Source organism: Artemia sp. Qi Xiang Cuo, chromosome 16 (assembly GCF_049724085.1).
Source record: "Artemia sp. Qi Xiang Cuo chromosome 16, ASM4972408v1, whole genome shotgun sequence".
NCBI classification, from domain to species: domain Eukaryota; kingdom Metazoa; phylum Arthropoda; class Branchiopoda; order Anostraca; family Artemiidae; genus Artemia; species Artemia sp. Qi Xiang Cuo.
In genome coordinates, this window is record NC_142809.1 from 18,551,765 (window position 1) to 18,565,566 (window position 13,802).

General features: G+C 34.4%; 1 protein-coding gene across 1 annotated transcript in view; it reads left to right on the plus strand.

Moving 5' to 3' along the window:
* Positions 1-566: 566 nt before the first annotated feature.
* LOC148942652 (bromodomain adjacent to zinc finger domain protein 2B-like) overlaps positions 567-13,802 on the plus strand; it is a 180,474-nt gene continuing 167,238 nt past the window's right edge. Inside the window, exon 1 of the mRNA XM_089102192.1 lies at positions 567-877. The gene's annotated coding sequence lies outside the window, so the exon portion shown is untranslated. The remainder of the gene's footprint in view (positions 878-13,802) is intronic.

A 13,802-nucleotide genomic window follows, 5' to 3' on the forward strand; every position in this document is an offset into this window, starting at 1 on the left:
AAAACATATAAATACTTCAAATCACGTAGGCCTAAGTTATTTCGATTATTTGTGTTTTAAAGATCAAAATATTTACGAAAATATTCAATTAGAAAAGCACTGTAAACTTTAGGATAAAATCTAGTTTGGACTTAACTTTACAGTATTTGCAGATATTTCGCTTTTAATTTCCTATTTTAACTTGTGATTTTTAAGCATTGTGACATATTTATTTAATTTCGTCTCATGATGACGATTGAAATGAATACAAATATGTCACGTGTTATTCATCCTGATACTAATATCCAACTCTCATAGGGAAAAGGGACTCCCTTCTAAAAAACTAACTCCCTCCTATTCAACCCGAAAACTTCGTAAACGCTCCAAACCACTTATTTATTTCGATTCTATACTTTTCAAGGATCAAAATGATTACAAAAACACATTAATTAGATAATTAATACTAAAAATTAGGATCAAATCTAGTTTGGATAAATGCTATTCAGAATCGTGACGTCATCAGAAGCTTTTCAAACGGTTTCTCATGGAAACGACAACACAGACGCCAGGTGATGGTGTCCTCTGATTCCACTCATCCTAAACTGCCTACTATTTTCACTATTTAGCCTACATTCAGTGATTAAAATATAGTGAATTATATCTTATTTAATTCCCTATTTAATAAGGAATTGATTGATATAATTATTTGTGGTGATTTTCAATGATTAAGTGACGATTTTTGGATTTTAATTATTTTGCATTATTACTTTTGGTGAGAAGGCTCCTTTGTTCTGTCACGTTGTGTCTTGTTTTGGGTTTTACAACCCGAAATTTGGGCAGTGCTACCTTGAGTATTTATGGATTTATTTGCAAATAAAGGATATTAAATATTTATAAGGTGAGGCTTTTTATTTGTATAAGTATTTGATAAATAGATTAGATTTTGATATTTATTTTATTGGGTAGGCCTATTGAATAAGGGAAGCATAAGGATTAAAGTCTGCTAGCCTAACGAGAGAGAGAAAATATTTTTATTTCTCGTTATTTTCGCAATTAGGCTAGGCTAAGTGGGTCGTAGACTTATTTGCAAGAATATATTAGCCTATTTGAATTATTTTTTTGCACAGAGAAATAGGCGTAAAAATTTAAACATTGCTTTGTGTGTGTGTGTGTGTGGGGGGGGGGGGTCAAATCTTCCTACTGACCAATACTAGTCTAGGCTAAAGAAATAGAAAAAGTCAATCAGTTTTCATTGGAATTAGTTATGGACCTTGGCTATTTGACGAAATGTCATTAGCTTATGAAACTTTAATGAGAAACAAATCAAGAATGATAAGTCTTGTCGAAAATTAATGTATTTGGCAGCAAACCGTCTAATAACCTAGCCAATTTTTAAGTCCGTATTGTCGTCTAGCCTACTCTTTGAAATGACCTAGCCTAAGCTTATACATGAGCCTATTGTTCCTAGGCTAATGCTTGTTTATATGCTGTATGATCTTTAATTTTTTAGCCTTAATATACGAAGGAAATATGGGTAGTGTATTTGCCTCCTTGCCGGTAAAAATTCCAGTGTACGCGCCTGAAAGTATTTGAAACAGTCTATTTATGAGGAAAGTTCTCTATTATTCTTGATTTTACTCTTTTCAGTTAAATTCGGATGTTTTTTTTTAGTTTGACACTTTTTCTCATAGGCATAGTCTTAGTGGCACCAATTCATGATTTTTTTTGGGGGGGAGGGGGGGTATTTTTCTAAATTCTGGAGGGTTTTGCCTTTTTTCTATGAAAATACCAAAAAATTATTTTTGATAAATACCAAAATAGAAGTATTTTTCAACAACTAGGGGTGATATAAGGGGTATTTAGGCTAAACTGGGCAATTTTGTTAATGTCTGTTGTTATATGGCATCACACATTAGCTTATGCATTAGTAAGGCCGTACCCAGAGAGGGTTTAGGGGGTTTTGACACCCCCCCTCGAAATTTTTATTTGACTCGTAAAAACGTAACAAAAATGGATATAAAAAATTTTGGATGCGTTTTTTTAGTTTTTTTTGTGTAACCCCCCCCCCCCCTCACGATTTTTTTTTTATTAAAATCCCATCCGAAAAAAAAATCCTGGGTACGGATTTAGATTGGGATGCAAACACGCAAAAATTGTGAAAAAATTCAGATTTTTTATGGTGAGGCTCAACCCACCTCGCAAAAGTGGAAACTTGGCACCATTCCATGGTACCTAGGTCTACGCTATTAAATTGCAAACTCTTCGCTATTAAATCCCTCTCAATATCGTGAAAAACAAAAGAATAAGTCTCGTCATGTTGATAACTGTACCTATTTGATTATTGCTAGTATTAGGCTATGTGAAATATTTCTATTTGGATTGCATTTTCAATAACTGACATACTATCACATTTGCAAAAGGGGGCTTTGGGCTCGCTTCCCCTGAAACATGTCATTTTTTATGTTTTCACCCATAATTAACTATGTATCGCCAGATGGTTTGACCCCCCCCCCTCGTTAAAATAATTTCCTGCGTATGCAAAAACCACAATGAAATATGATATCTTTATTTATTTAATTAATCATTTTAAAACTTGAGCTCTGAAGCACTTGTAGAATAGCATATCTTCAATGCGCCAAAATATAGTCTAAGCCAATGTAGCCCCTAGTCTTAAACGCCAATAGTTTCATAGAAATAACTTCCATAATGAAGTTTATCTAACCTACCTTTGAAATTAGAAAAAAATCTCATAAAAATTACACGAAGGTTTCACTAGAGAGGGTCTAGGTTCTAATTGCCCTCTCCAGAAAGACAAAACATTACATAAAAATTTTCGCTTTCTGGCAACTCAACAAATTAAAGAACCTACAGATTAGCCTACTCTTGTTATGATCACCCTTCCTAATCTCTTTGCTCTCTTCCCCAGTTTCTTCCCCCTTTTAGGGTTTACCCCCTCCCCTGAGGATAAAATTGAAACCACTCGGTTAATTAAAAAAAAGTGCAGAGGGAAATAAGTTGCATGTAATGACCTGAAATTGTTCCTTGACCTTGAAAAACGTCAGCATTTTGATGAAAGCAAGAAGATGGCTATGACCTTACCTTGATTTATATTGCCCCCACTGATAGGGACGCAATTTGAATTTTTTTTTTGGGGGGGGGGATCCAAGAGAAGGTCATGGGACATTTTATGGAACATGTCCCCTATCTTTGTATCATAAAGGGCAAATGCAAAAATATAAATTAAGGAGGAAAGCAAAGAATAGCCTTTCTGTTGTTTTTTTTCGGGGTCATACAACCACGTATTAATGTTAAAGAGTTTCAACGTTGTCTTTTCTTAGTTCAGAACGGTAAAAGACTATAATGAGCTAAAAACAAGGGAAAGAAAAAACACAACTATACTAAGGCCGTATCCAGGGGGGGGGCTACTCGGTTTGAACCCCCCCCCCGAAATTTTTGACCGAGTCGAAAATTAGTCGAAAACCGAGTCGAAAATTAGTAAATCCCCCCCCCCCCCAAACAAAAATCCTGGATCCGCTCTTGAACTATACTGTATATCATGATTCAACAAGCTTTTTTTGGCTGCGGTTCGAAACTAGCCAAAATTCGAATATGACAATAACCTTCGAGTCAGTGATAATTTTATCTCAAAACAGTTTTTAGTGCATATAATTTCATCGGCTGTAATTCTAATTAGGTTACTAGACGACGAATCAGAATTTTGTTTTGTCATATCTTCAACTGCTGATCTATTGTAGCTAATACTGGAATTTCTTTTATTTGGAACCTAAAATAGGTTCCGACCCTCTGCATATAGTCTCCCTCCTTATGGAGGCTCACTTTTGTAAGAAATGATGGGTTTGAGAAAATATAGGCAAATTGTCTTTACGAAACATACAAATATGAATAAATTACTCGAATTTACCATTTTTGATCATGGCTCTATCCCCGTATCGCACGGATCGACCGATGAATTCTAGAAAATTTATTGGATTCATTAATCTTTATAGTGTAATTATTAATATTTATTAATAATTAACATTCATCGTGTGAATTATTGAGCATCTTGTGGACAAAAAGTAAAATATGTCAACTTCAACGCTAGAGAAGTCAAAAAAATGATTGAACATAGTATCCAATTTGACAAAACATAAAAACAGGCTCAAAATTATTCTCAGCTTAGTCGTATTTTAACAAATAGGCTATTTTTAGTCAATAGGTGAATATAGCTGTTTGACACTGGTGCCAGTTGGGGTGGGCATTTGCCCCATAGTTTTTTTGAACCCCCTAGATTTCAAAAATAGTTTTTGTATTGTCATTGACATATTCCCTTTCTTGGTGTTTTCTTTGATAAACCAAAAAATTGCCCCTCCCGTAGATATTGAAAAATAGGTGCCCCCCTACATTTCTGAGAATTGGTACCATTGCTTTTTCGTTGCCTTAAAAAAAAAACAAAAAAAAAACATTGAGCATTTTCAAGGGGAAATTCCTGAATCACAGAAAAAACAAAGTAACAAACACCGAACTCTTTCGTCATGTTTTACTTTGCTCATTGTTGCTTTTTTCATCCGAAAGTGTCAGATATACTCTCGAACATACAAGATATACAAGAGAGCATGATTTGGCCCGTCATTTCTAAATTGAACTAGAATTTAGAAATTCTATTTCTAGAATTTAATTAGAAATTAGAATTTAATTGGAAATTCTAAATTTAATTAGAATTGAATAATTTGATGAAAAATTATCTATTTATGAATAAATACATCCTTGAAAACGAAAAACCACATATCTCTCCCTGGTATTCTTGAGTCGAGGGCAGAACCCGTGATAGAGGCAGTTTGCAGCTACCTTGGGGAAGTTTTGAATTTAAGGAAAAGTGTGTAGTTAAAAAATAACGAGATGAATCATTTAGTTGCTCGTATGAATTTTTTTTCCTTTTTTTAACAGTTAAGTTGAAGCTTGTTATTTTTACTTAATTGTTTGAATATTCATGTGCATGCCCTTTGGCTTTTAAATACATTATCTATCTATCTGTGTGTTGCTCCCCCCCCCAAAAAAAAAACAAAAACAAAATATAATTAAGAAGTTTAAGCTATTAATACATTGTTAGGTGAGCACGAATTAGCCATAACCCTGGCTCTGCTTGAAGAAGAAGAAGAAAACCATTAGGTTTTTACCATGAGTGGGAAAATTAAGTCTTGGTCTGGATGGTCATAGTCTGTTCTTCCAAAAATTTTTTTTTTGCAACAACAACAAAAATCTTTCAGCAAAATTTATGTATTAGTTTGTAAGTAATAGAAAATATTCTACACTCTATAGAATAGAAATATACTATAATAGAAATATTCTATACTCTAAAGTAATAGAATAAAGAACATTCATGGGCATGTATACATAAAATCGTCTGGGAAGGGCTCTTATCAGAAACCCTCCCCTCCCCCCCCCCCAAAAAAAAGGTGAATCTTATGAAAAATATAGGGAAATCCGTAAAAATCCGATGAGTTCGGGCCTGGCACCTGTGTATATTTTTGAGTGGGCATAAATTCGAGTGGGTATATATTTTTGAGTTTTTCGTTAAATATTTGTGTTTCTTTTCTTTTTCTCTCTCTTTGTTTGTACTCCTCTAGTGCATTTTTAATGTATCGAAAGAGGGCAAAAATAAACTTATTATTATTATTATTAATATAAACAACAAAAATCAGAGACAACACTGTAGCGTTGTCTATAGTAAAGGCCATACAGCTCCAGGGTTTTATTATTATTTATTATATATTTTTTTTCCCAGAGGCAAGTCATATGGAAGGGGTCGTCGTAGAAACGTCAAAGGGGGCTCATTCAATTGGAAATCGAGAGTTCTAGTGCCCTTTTTAATAGTCGAAAATTATTGGAGGGCAACTAGCCCCCCCCCACGCCCATCATTCCCCCAAACACATCCAATCAAAATTTTGAGATAGCCATTTTGTTCAGCGTAGTTGATTTCCAGATAGAAAATACATTTTTGAGGAGGGTACCCCCCCACAACCCTCAGGGCAAGGGTTTTAAGTTATGCCATGGGGGCATGTAATGTTGTTATAGAAAGAATTGTTATATAAAATTCAAAACAGACTCATTCGATTGGAAATTAAAGAGCTAGTAACCTTTTTAATAGTCAAAAGTGATTGGAGAGTAAGTAACCCCCCGCCCCCCCACGCCCATCATTTCTGCTCGTTCCAAAACCCCATTTTTGCTCGTTTTTCTTTCTTTATGTGATGTCAGGCCAATGTGGTTTAAGAAATTATCTTCGTTTTAAGTTTTGCCCTGGGGACATATAAGGTTTTTACAGAAGGTGTTGCGAGTGTAACTAGAACCCTCCCCCCCCCCCGCCCATCATTTCCCCAAACACTTCCGATCAAAATTTTCAGATAGCCATTTTGTTCAGCGTAGTTGATTTCCAGATAGAAAATATATTTTTGAGGACACTCCCCCACAACCCTCAGGGCAAGGGTTTTAAGTTATGCCCTGGGGGCATATAAGGTTTTTTATAGAAGACATTGTCGTAGAAACTTCAAAACAGGCTCATTCGATTGGAAATTAAAGGGCTCTTGCCCTTTTTAATAGTCGAAAATGATTGGAGTACAACTAACCCCTCCCACGCCCATCATTTCCCCAAACACATCTAATCAAAATTCTGAGATAGCCATTTTGTTCAGCGTAATTGATTTCCAGATAGAAAATATGTTCTTGAGGAGGACACTCCCCCACAACCTTCAGGGTAAGGGGTTTTAATATATGTCGTGGGGGCATATAAGGTTTTATAGAAGGCGTTGTTGTAGAAACTTCAAAAAAGGTTCATTCGATTGGAAATTCAAAAGGAGAGTGCCCTATTTAATAGTCAAAAGTGATTGGCTGGCAACTAGCCCCCCCTCCCTACGCCCATCATTCCCCCAAACACATCCAGTCAAAATTTTGAGATAGCTATTGTTTTCAGCATAGTTGATTTCCAGATTGAAAATATATTTTGAGGAGGACACTCCCCCAAAACCCCCAGGGCAAAGGTTTTATGTTATGCCCTGGGAGCATGTAAGGTTTTTATAAAAGGCATTGTCGTAGAACTTTCAAAACAGCCTCATTCGATTGTAAATTTAAGGGATTGTGCCCTTTTTAATCGTCAAAAGTGATTGGAGGCCACCTAGCCCCCCCCCCTACGCCCATCATTTCCCCAAACACATCCAGTCAAACTGGTGAGATAGCCATTTTGTTCAGTGTTGCTGCTTTCCAGATAGAAAATATTTTTTTGAGGAGGACACTCCCCCAGAGCCTTCAGGGCAAGGGTTTTATGATATGCCCGGGGGGCATATAAGGTTTTTATAGAAGGCGTTGTCGTAGAAACTTCAAAAAAGGTTCATTCGAAAAAAGGGATAGGTGACCTTTTTAATAGTCGAAAGTGATTGGAGGGCAACTAGCCCCCCCCCCCCCTACGCCCATAATTTCCTCAAACTCATCCCATCAAAGTTTTGAGATAGGAATTTTGTTCAGTGTAGCTGATTTCCAGATAGAAACTATGTTTTTGAGGAGGACACTCCCCCACAACCCTCGGCTAGAGTTTAAGCTATGCCCTGCGGGCATATAGGGTTTTTATAGAAAGAGTTGTCGTAGAAACTTAAAAAAAGGCACCTTCAATTGGAAATTCAAAGGGCTAGTGCCCTTTTTAATAGTCAAAACTGATTGGTGGGCACCTAGCCCCCCCCACACCCATCATTTCTCCAAACACATCCAGTCAAAATTTTTAGATAGCCATTTTGTTCAGCGTAGTTGATTTCCACATAGAAAATATGTTTTTGAGGAGGACACACCCCCACTACCCTGAGATCAAGTGTTTTAAATTATGCCCTGTGGGCTAATAAGGTTTTTATAGAAAGTGGTGTCATAGAAACTTCAAAAAAGGCTCATTCGATTGGAAATTCCGAAGGCTACTGCGCTTTGTAATAGTCGAAAGTGATTTCAGGGCAACTAACCCCCTTCTTACGCCCACCTTTTCCCCAAACACATCCATTCAAAATTTTAAGAGAGCCATTTTATTAAACGTAGTTGTAAGTTCTGGAAATTAGGTCTTTGAGGATTACAACTCCCCCAAAGCCCTCAGGGTAAGGGTTGTAATTTAAGGATTCTCCGAATCCTTCATATTATTTCTTATGGAAGGATGCTCGTATAAACTGTAGAGAGGGCTCGTTTGATTGGAAATAGAAAGTTCTTGTTCACTTTTTAAGAGTCAAAAGAGATTGAAGGGCATCTAGCCCCTTTCCCTCCCTCACGCCCTCAATGCATCAGATAAAAATTTTGAGATTGACATTTTGTTAAAATAGTCCAAAGTTCTGATAACAAAAACTCCGGTGTCGACACAGCCCACCAGTGCCCAGGGGTAGACATTTTAAGTTATTTCCTGTGTCCTAAAATATTAATGTGGGTTTATAACTAATGGGAAGTATTTTTCCGTGGGAAAAACAAATAGAAAATCTATTATGGTTATCCAAATATTAGGTTAAAATACAGTTTCTTTGATAGATTTAAAATTGCTTTGGCGCACAAAGTCCTAGTAGGGTCAAGTCCAAACAGCCGTGATCTCTTTGTGTCAGCAAGTGAAATGGTCTCAACCCCCTTATTGGAGCTATTTTTTCAATCCATTCATTGTTGTCAATTGCTTTCCACAAGTTATGCAACCTGTTTTTTTTTCATACATAAGGTTTTTATCAAATAGATAATTGTATCGACTATAAAAAAAAGCCTCATTCCATTTAAATCGAAAGCTCTAGATCCGGTTTTTGAACTTAAGAATAATCGGACAGTAAGCACCCACATGCCAAAAAAAACTTGAAAATTTTGGCAATCAAAAACGAACAGAAATTAATTAAAAAACAATTTCCGGATAAATAAATTTTTCAAAGAAAAGTAAAGGCCATATTAAACTTAACATCAGGAGATACAAATACCTGTTAAAATTCAAACTCAAAACGATCAGAAATTACTATTAAAGAACAAATGAAACCCAAAACGAACAGAAATTAAATGAACAATCATAGCTAAAAACATACAACAAGTAATAATATAAATGAATAAATAGATCTTAAAGCGAGTAATGCTTAGATTGAATATGAAAATCTAGCTTAAAACGAAAACAAATATTTTGCTATTAAAGTATAAATGAAACTTAAAACGAACAGAAATTCAATAAACAATCAATGCGAACGAAACATACAATATATAATAATATAAACGAATAAATCAATCTTAAAGCGAGTAAAACTTAGACTTAATATACAAATCAAGTTTGAATCGAATAAAAATAAATACAAACAAAAGTTTGGGTATCGCCTCACTGCAGAAGCCTAAAACCCACTGCGTCATTGGCGCTTTACTGAAAATGAATTATATTACTAATGTTTTCTTTTGTACTTAATATTGAAGATAAATATTAATAAACATTAAAAATAAATATTACAGTAAAATTTTGAACTGATGAGCTTTTAGCAATTAGTATCATTATGCTTCAAATATTCAGTTTAATTTATTAGTTCTTTTCAAGATTGGTCAAGACAAATATAGTTTCACTACAAGCAAAATTTGGATACTGCCCCCTTCTTTAACTGTAAAAACCTAATACCTTCTGCGCCATTGGTGCTTCACTGACGAATTACTCATTTATTAAAAGTTTATTATTTTCCAGTTCTTACAGCATTGAAAATGAAAATAAAAATTACAATGAAAAAAAAACTTGAACTGATGGATCTTTCAACAATTACGATCATTATATATCTAATATTCAATTTGATTTTGTTTATACTTTCCAAGACTGTTCAAGACTCATAAAGTTTTGCCATTTTTTTTAACTGTGCCATTTTTTTTAACTAATCGTGTTAGTTTGTTATGAAAACATTCTATGGCTTCTAGGCATTTCTTTTTGAGCGGAAAACTGCACCTCAAACTTTGTGGAACATGCATTTTATTGCATGAAACACCAAAATATAATAAAATGTCAAGTTTCGGAGTGTTCCACCGCTCGCAAGCAAGTGCCATTGGTGTTTTTGAATCCGCATGGTCAATTTAGGGGGTGGAGGGTAGGCTAATTCTCGTAGCAGCCCCATTCCGTCGTGGCATGGTTCACATTTTCAACACCTGGCGTCCGGACTATCATATAATCTACCAAGCATACAACTACCCCAAATCAGTATCAATAAATAAATGAAACCCAAAACGAACAAAAATTAAAAAAAATATTAGAGTAACGAGTATAAATTAATGTGAGTAGGGTTCGAAACCCCTATGCTTTCTAAAAGCCAGAATATAATATGTACTTTACTGAAAAAAATTCAAATCAGATTACTTAAAAAAAAATGTGATTTTCCAATTTAAGACAAACGTGTTTTTATTTTTCCCCTAAAACCATAGACAATGTTTTATTTTTTAGTTACACAACTGGATACATTCAAGATTATTATCTGAATTAAAGCACGCATGATGAAGCTTTTTTTATGCTTTTGTAGTGATACGATTCCCCAACTCTTGTTTGTAGTTATTTTTATTCGATTCAAACTTGATTTGCATATTCAATTTAAGTTTCACTGGTTTTAAAATTTATTTATTCATTTACATTAATATATATTGTATATTTTGTTCGCATTGATTGTTTATTAATTTCTGTTCGTTTTAAGTTTCATTTATACTTTAATAGCAAAATATTTGTCTTCGTTTTAAGCTTGATTTTCATATTCAATCTAAGCATTACTCGCTTTAAGATCTATTTATTCATTTATATTATTACTTGTTGTATGTTTTTTTGCTATGATTGTTTATTTAATTTCTGTTCGTTTTGGGTTCATTTATTCTTTAATAGTAATTTCTGGTCGTTTTGAGTTTGAATTTTAACATGTATTTGTATCTCCTAAGCTCAAGTTTAAAATGGCCATTACTTTTCTTTGAAAAACTTATTTATCGAAAAGTCTTTTTTTAATTAATATCATAGAAGAAATTTGTCGTTTTTTGGCAGATTAGCTGCGGTGGGAGGGGACGCTAAAGTCTTTAATAAGTGATTTTGGTAATCATAATGAAGGAAAGGTTGAGATGGCGAGGACACGTTTTGCGGATGGAGGGTAACAGATTGCCAAAGGTTGTCCTTTTCGGCCAAACGATAAGCATGTCGTCCTGGTAAGGAAAGGTTACGTCCTCGTAAGGAAAGGAAAGGTAGTAAGGAAAGGATTAAGGGGAATTCAAACTTCTTAGGAGGGCGTAAAGAGGGAGGCTTTGAATAATTTCGGATGGAAAAGGAGATTGCGTAGCTGTGTTGGCCATAGGCGGCTTGGTACTGCAGTGAGTTGTGAGTAGTAATAGTCTTAATTTGAATATATTATTTGGTGAAATAGTCTTAAAGAATACCTTCAACGGAGGCACGTTCTAAGGAATTGGTTTCGTTCTTATTGCTAACAAACAAAAATTTAGAAGCCTAACGATAGAAAAAACAAGTTTTATTTGATAGTTAATAGGGACTTCAAGAAAATTTAGGCTTTCAGGGAGTGGGTAGGACCCCAAGTCCCTCTCCCTAGGCACGCCTCTGCTTTGACGCAATCCAGTACACCCCTTCCCATTATGCAAATTCAAGGAGTTCCTGATCTAGGATATATGGAACATTATTTGTTTTCGACACAATATGTCTGATAATTTTCTGAATTTATGTTTTCTTTTTCCAAAATAACAGACGGTGTTATAAAAGGAATGCTTTTCGTTTCTTTTAATGGTACTGTTCCGCTTAATGGTACATACTAAGGAAGTCAAATTTGGTTAATGCTAATAAAAAAAAATAAAATAGGATGTATATATAATAGTTCAGAAACAAATTAGGGCTATATATTTGCACATTTGGGGGGGTGGGGGTAAAGCATAGTATATATTAAATACGTAAACTAACCTAACCTCGGTACCTCCCCCCCTAAACCCCAAAAAAAAACAGGTTAATGATTGTAAATTCACTGAGAAACCTCACTCTTTAATCAATTTAGATATCAATTACCCGCTTTACGGGTCTCCATCACTGCATTCATTCGACTGTCTATAGCCGTTATGTACCATTAAGCAAAACAGTACCCTTTTAATATGCTACTATTACTACTAACAACTCGCTGCAGCACAAAGCCGCCTGAGGCCAAAAGAAACTGCGCACGCTCCTCCGCCATCCCAATCTATTCAAATATTCACTCTTTACCTTCTCCCAGGAAGTTCAAATTTAAGTAGTTCGTTATGACCTCCTCCAATTCCATTTGGGGACGATCTGGTTTTTTACATGGCCCCAGATCCGTTTATACCAACCTTGAAAGGTAATTTTAAAATAACTAGAAAAGTCTTTTTTTTCAATTTTAGGAAATATGAACGAAACTACAATTTATTCTTCTTTTTACTTGCGTGAGAAACAGATAAATCGTTGGAAATGTAACGTCACTGAATGCTTCTTAATCTTTGAAATGCTTTTAAAATGGAGCCCCAATAGTTTAGTCAAATAGCATCAATATAATGAATTTTGCCTATTTATTTTTAAATTAGTCTTGCGAATTATAAAGAACGACACAATTTTATTTATCTTCAACAATGTTTATGCATATCTGGCCATAATTTGTTTGGCAAGCAATGCAGTGTTAAAATATTTACAAACAGCCTTAATAGTAATACATTGACTTGATTGGATCTAAGCCAAAATAACTTCAATAAGTAATTATTTTTTTTTTAGAATAAGTCCAGTTGATGAGAAGCCTTGCAGAAGTTTGACTCCCGTCAAATACATTTTTAATTTCTATTTTTTTGGGGGGTGGGGGGGGGGGTGGACTTACGGTGTCCTGGCATTAAAAAAACATGTTTAGGAAGGTTTTTTAATGCAGTTTTGCATGATAAATTACGATAATCTTTTTTTCAGTACCCATAATTTTGCATAGCAATTTGTTAATTTTTTGGGGGGGTTTCAGACGAAAAAAAAGGAAGCAAAATCTGAGTAATAGAAAAATGCTGATTATATTTTTTAAGTCAGTGAAAAAACGGTATTAACCCCCCCCCCCCCCAAAAAAAAAGGTTTTTTTATTTATTTAAATTCCGTTTTGTCGTGAAATTTGAGCGTTCCGGCGTTAAAAAAATGTTTGGGAAAATTCTTTATTGCAGTTGTGTAAGTTAAATTCATACAAAGGTTTTTTCAGAATCCTTAATTTTATGTTATGATTTTTTGAATATTTTCTGATTGAATGACTGGTATTCAAAGAAAACAAACATTGCAGCCAATTGTTGGTAATAGGAAAACGCTGATTTTATTTTTTAATTCAGTGTAAAAAAAAATTATGTTATATGAACCCGAAAAATTCCAGAAAAATATAATTTTGGTTTCTCAGTGTATAATGCCATTCTCAGGCCATTTTGTAAGCTTAAGCTCACTCTTATTTTGAATTGAAACAAGAAAAGATAAATTTGATTATCTAAGAGAGTTCTAATGCAGCTTCGAAATGGTTAATTAAAAAAAATGATAAGGTTAGTTCTAAGACTCGTAGTTTTTGCGGAAGGATTTTCTGGATTTTTGGTTTCAGACAAAAAAAACCTCGGGTGATGAAATGCACAGGAAAATGTATTAATGATTATATTTTTGGATTTAGCATACAAAACTGCATTAACAACTGTTATTCAGTGTTAAATTTCCTATTTTAGAAATCCGAAGTATTTCAAGTTGTCGAAAAACATTTACGCAAAGACTTTTGCGGTAGGAAAATTCTGACTTGATTATCAAATCCGACGGAAAAAGTTCCATTGGAATGACTAGTTCTTGAGGA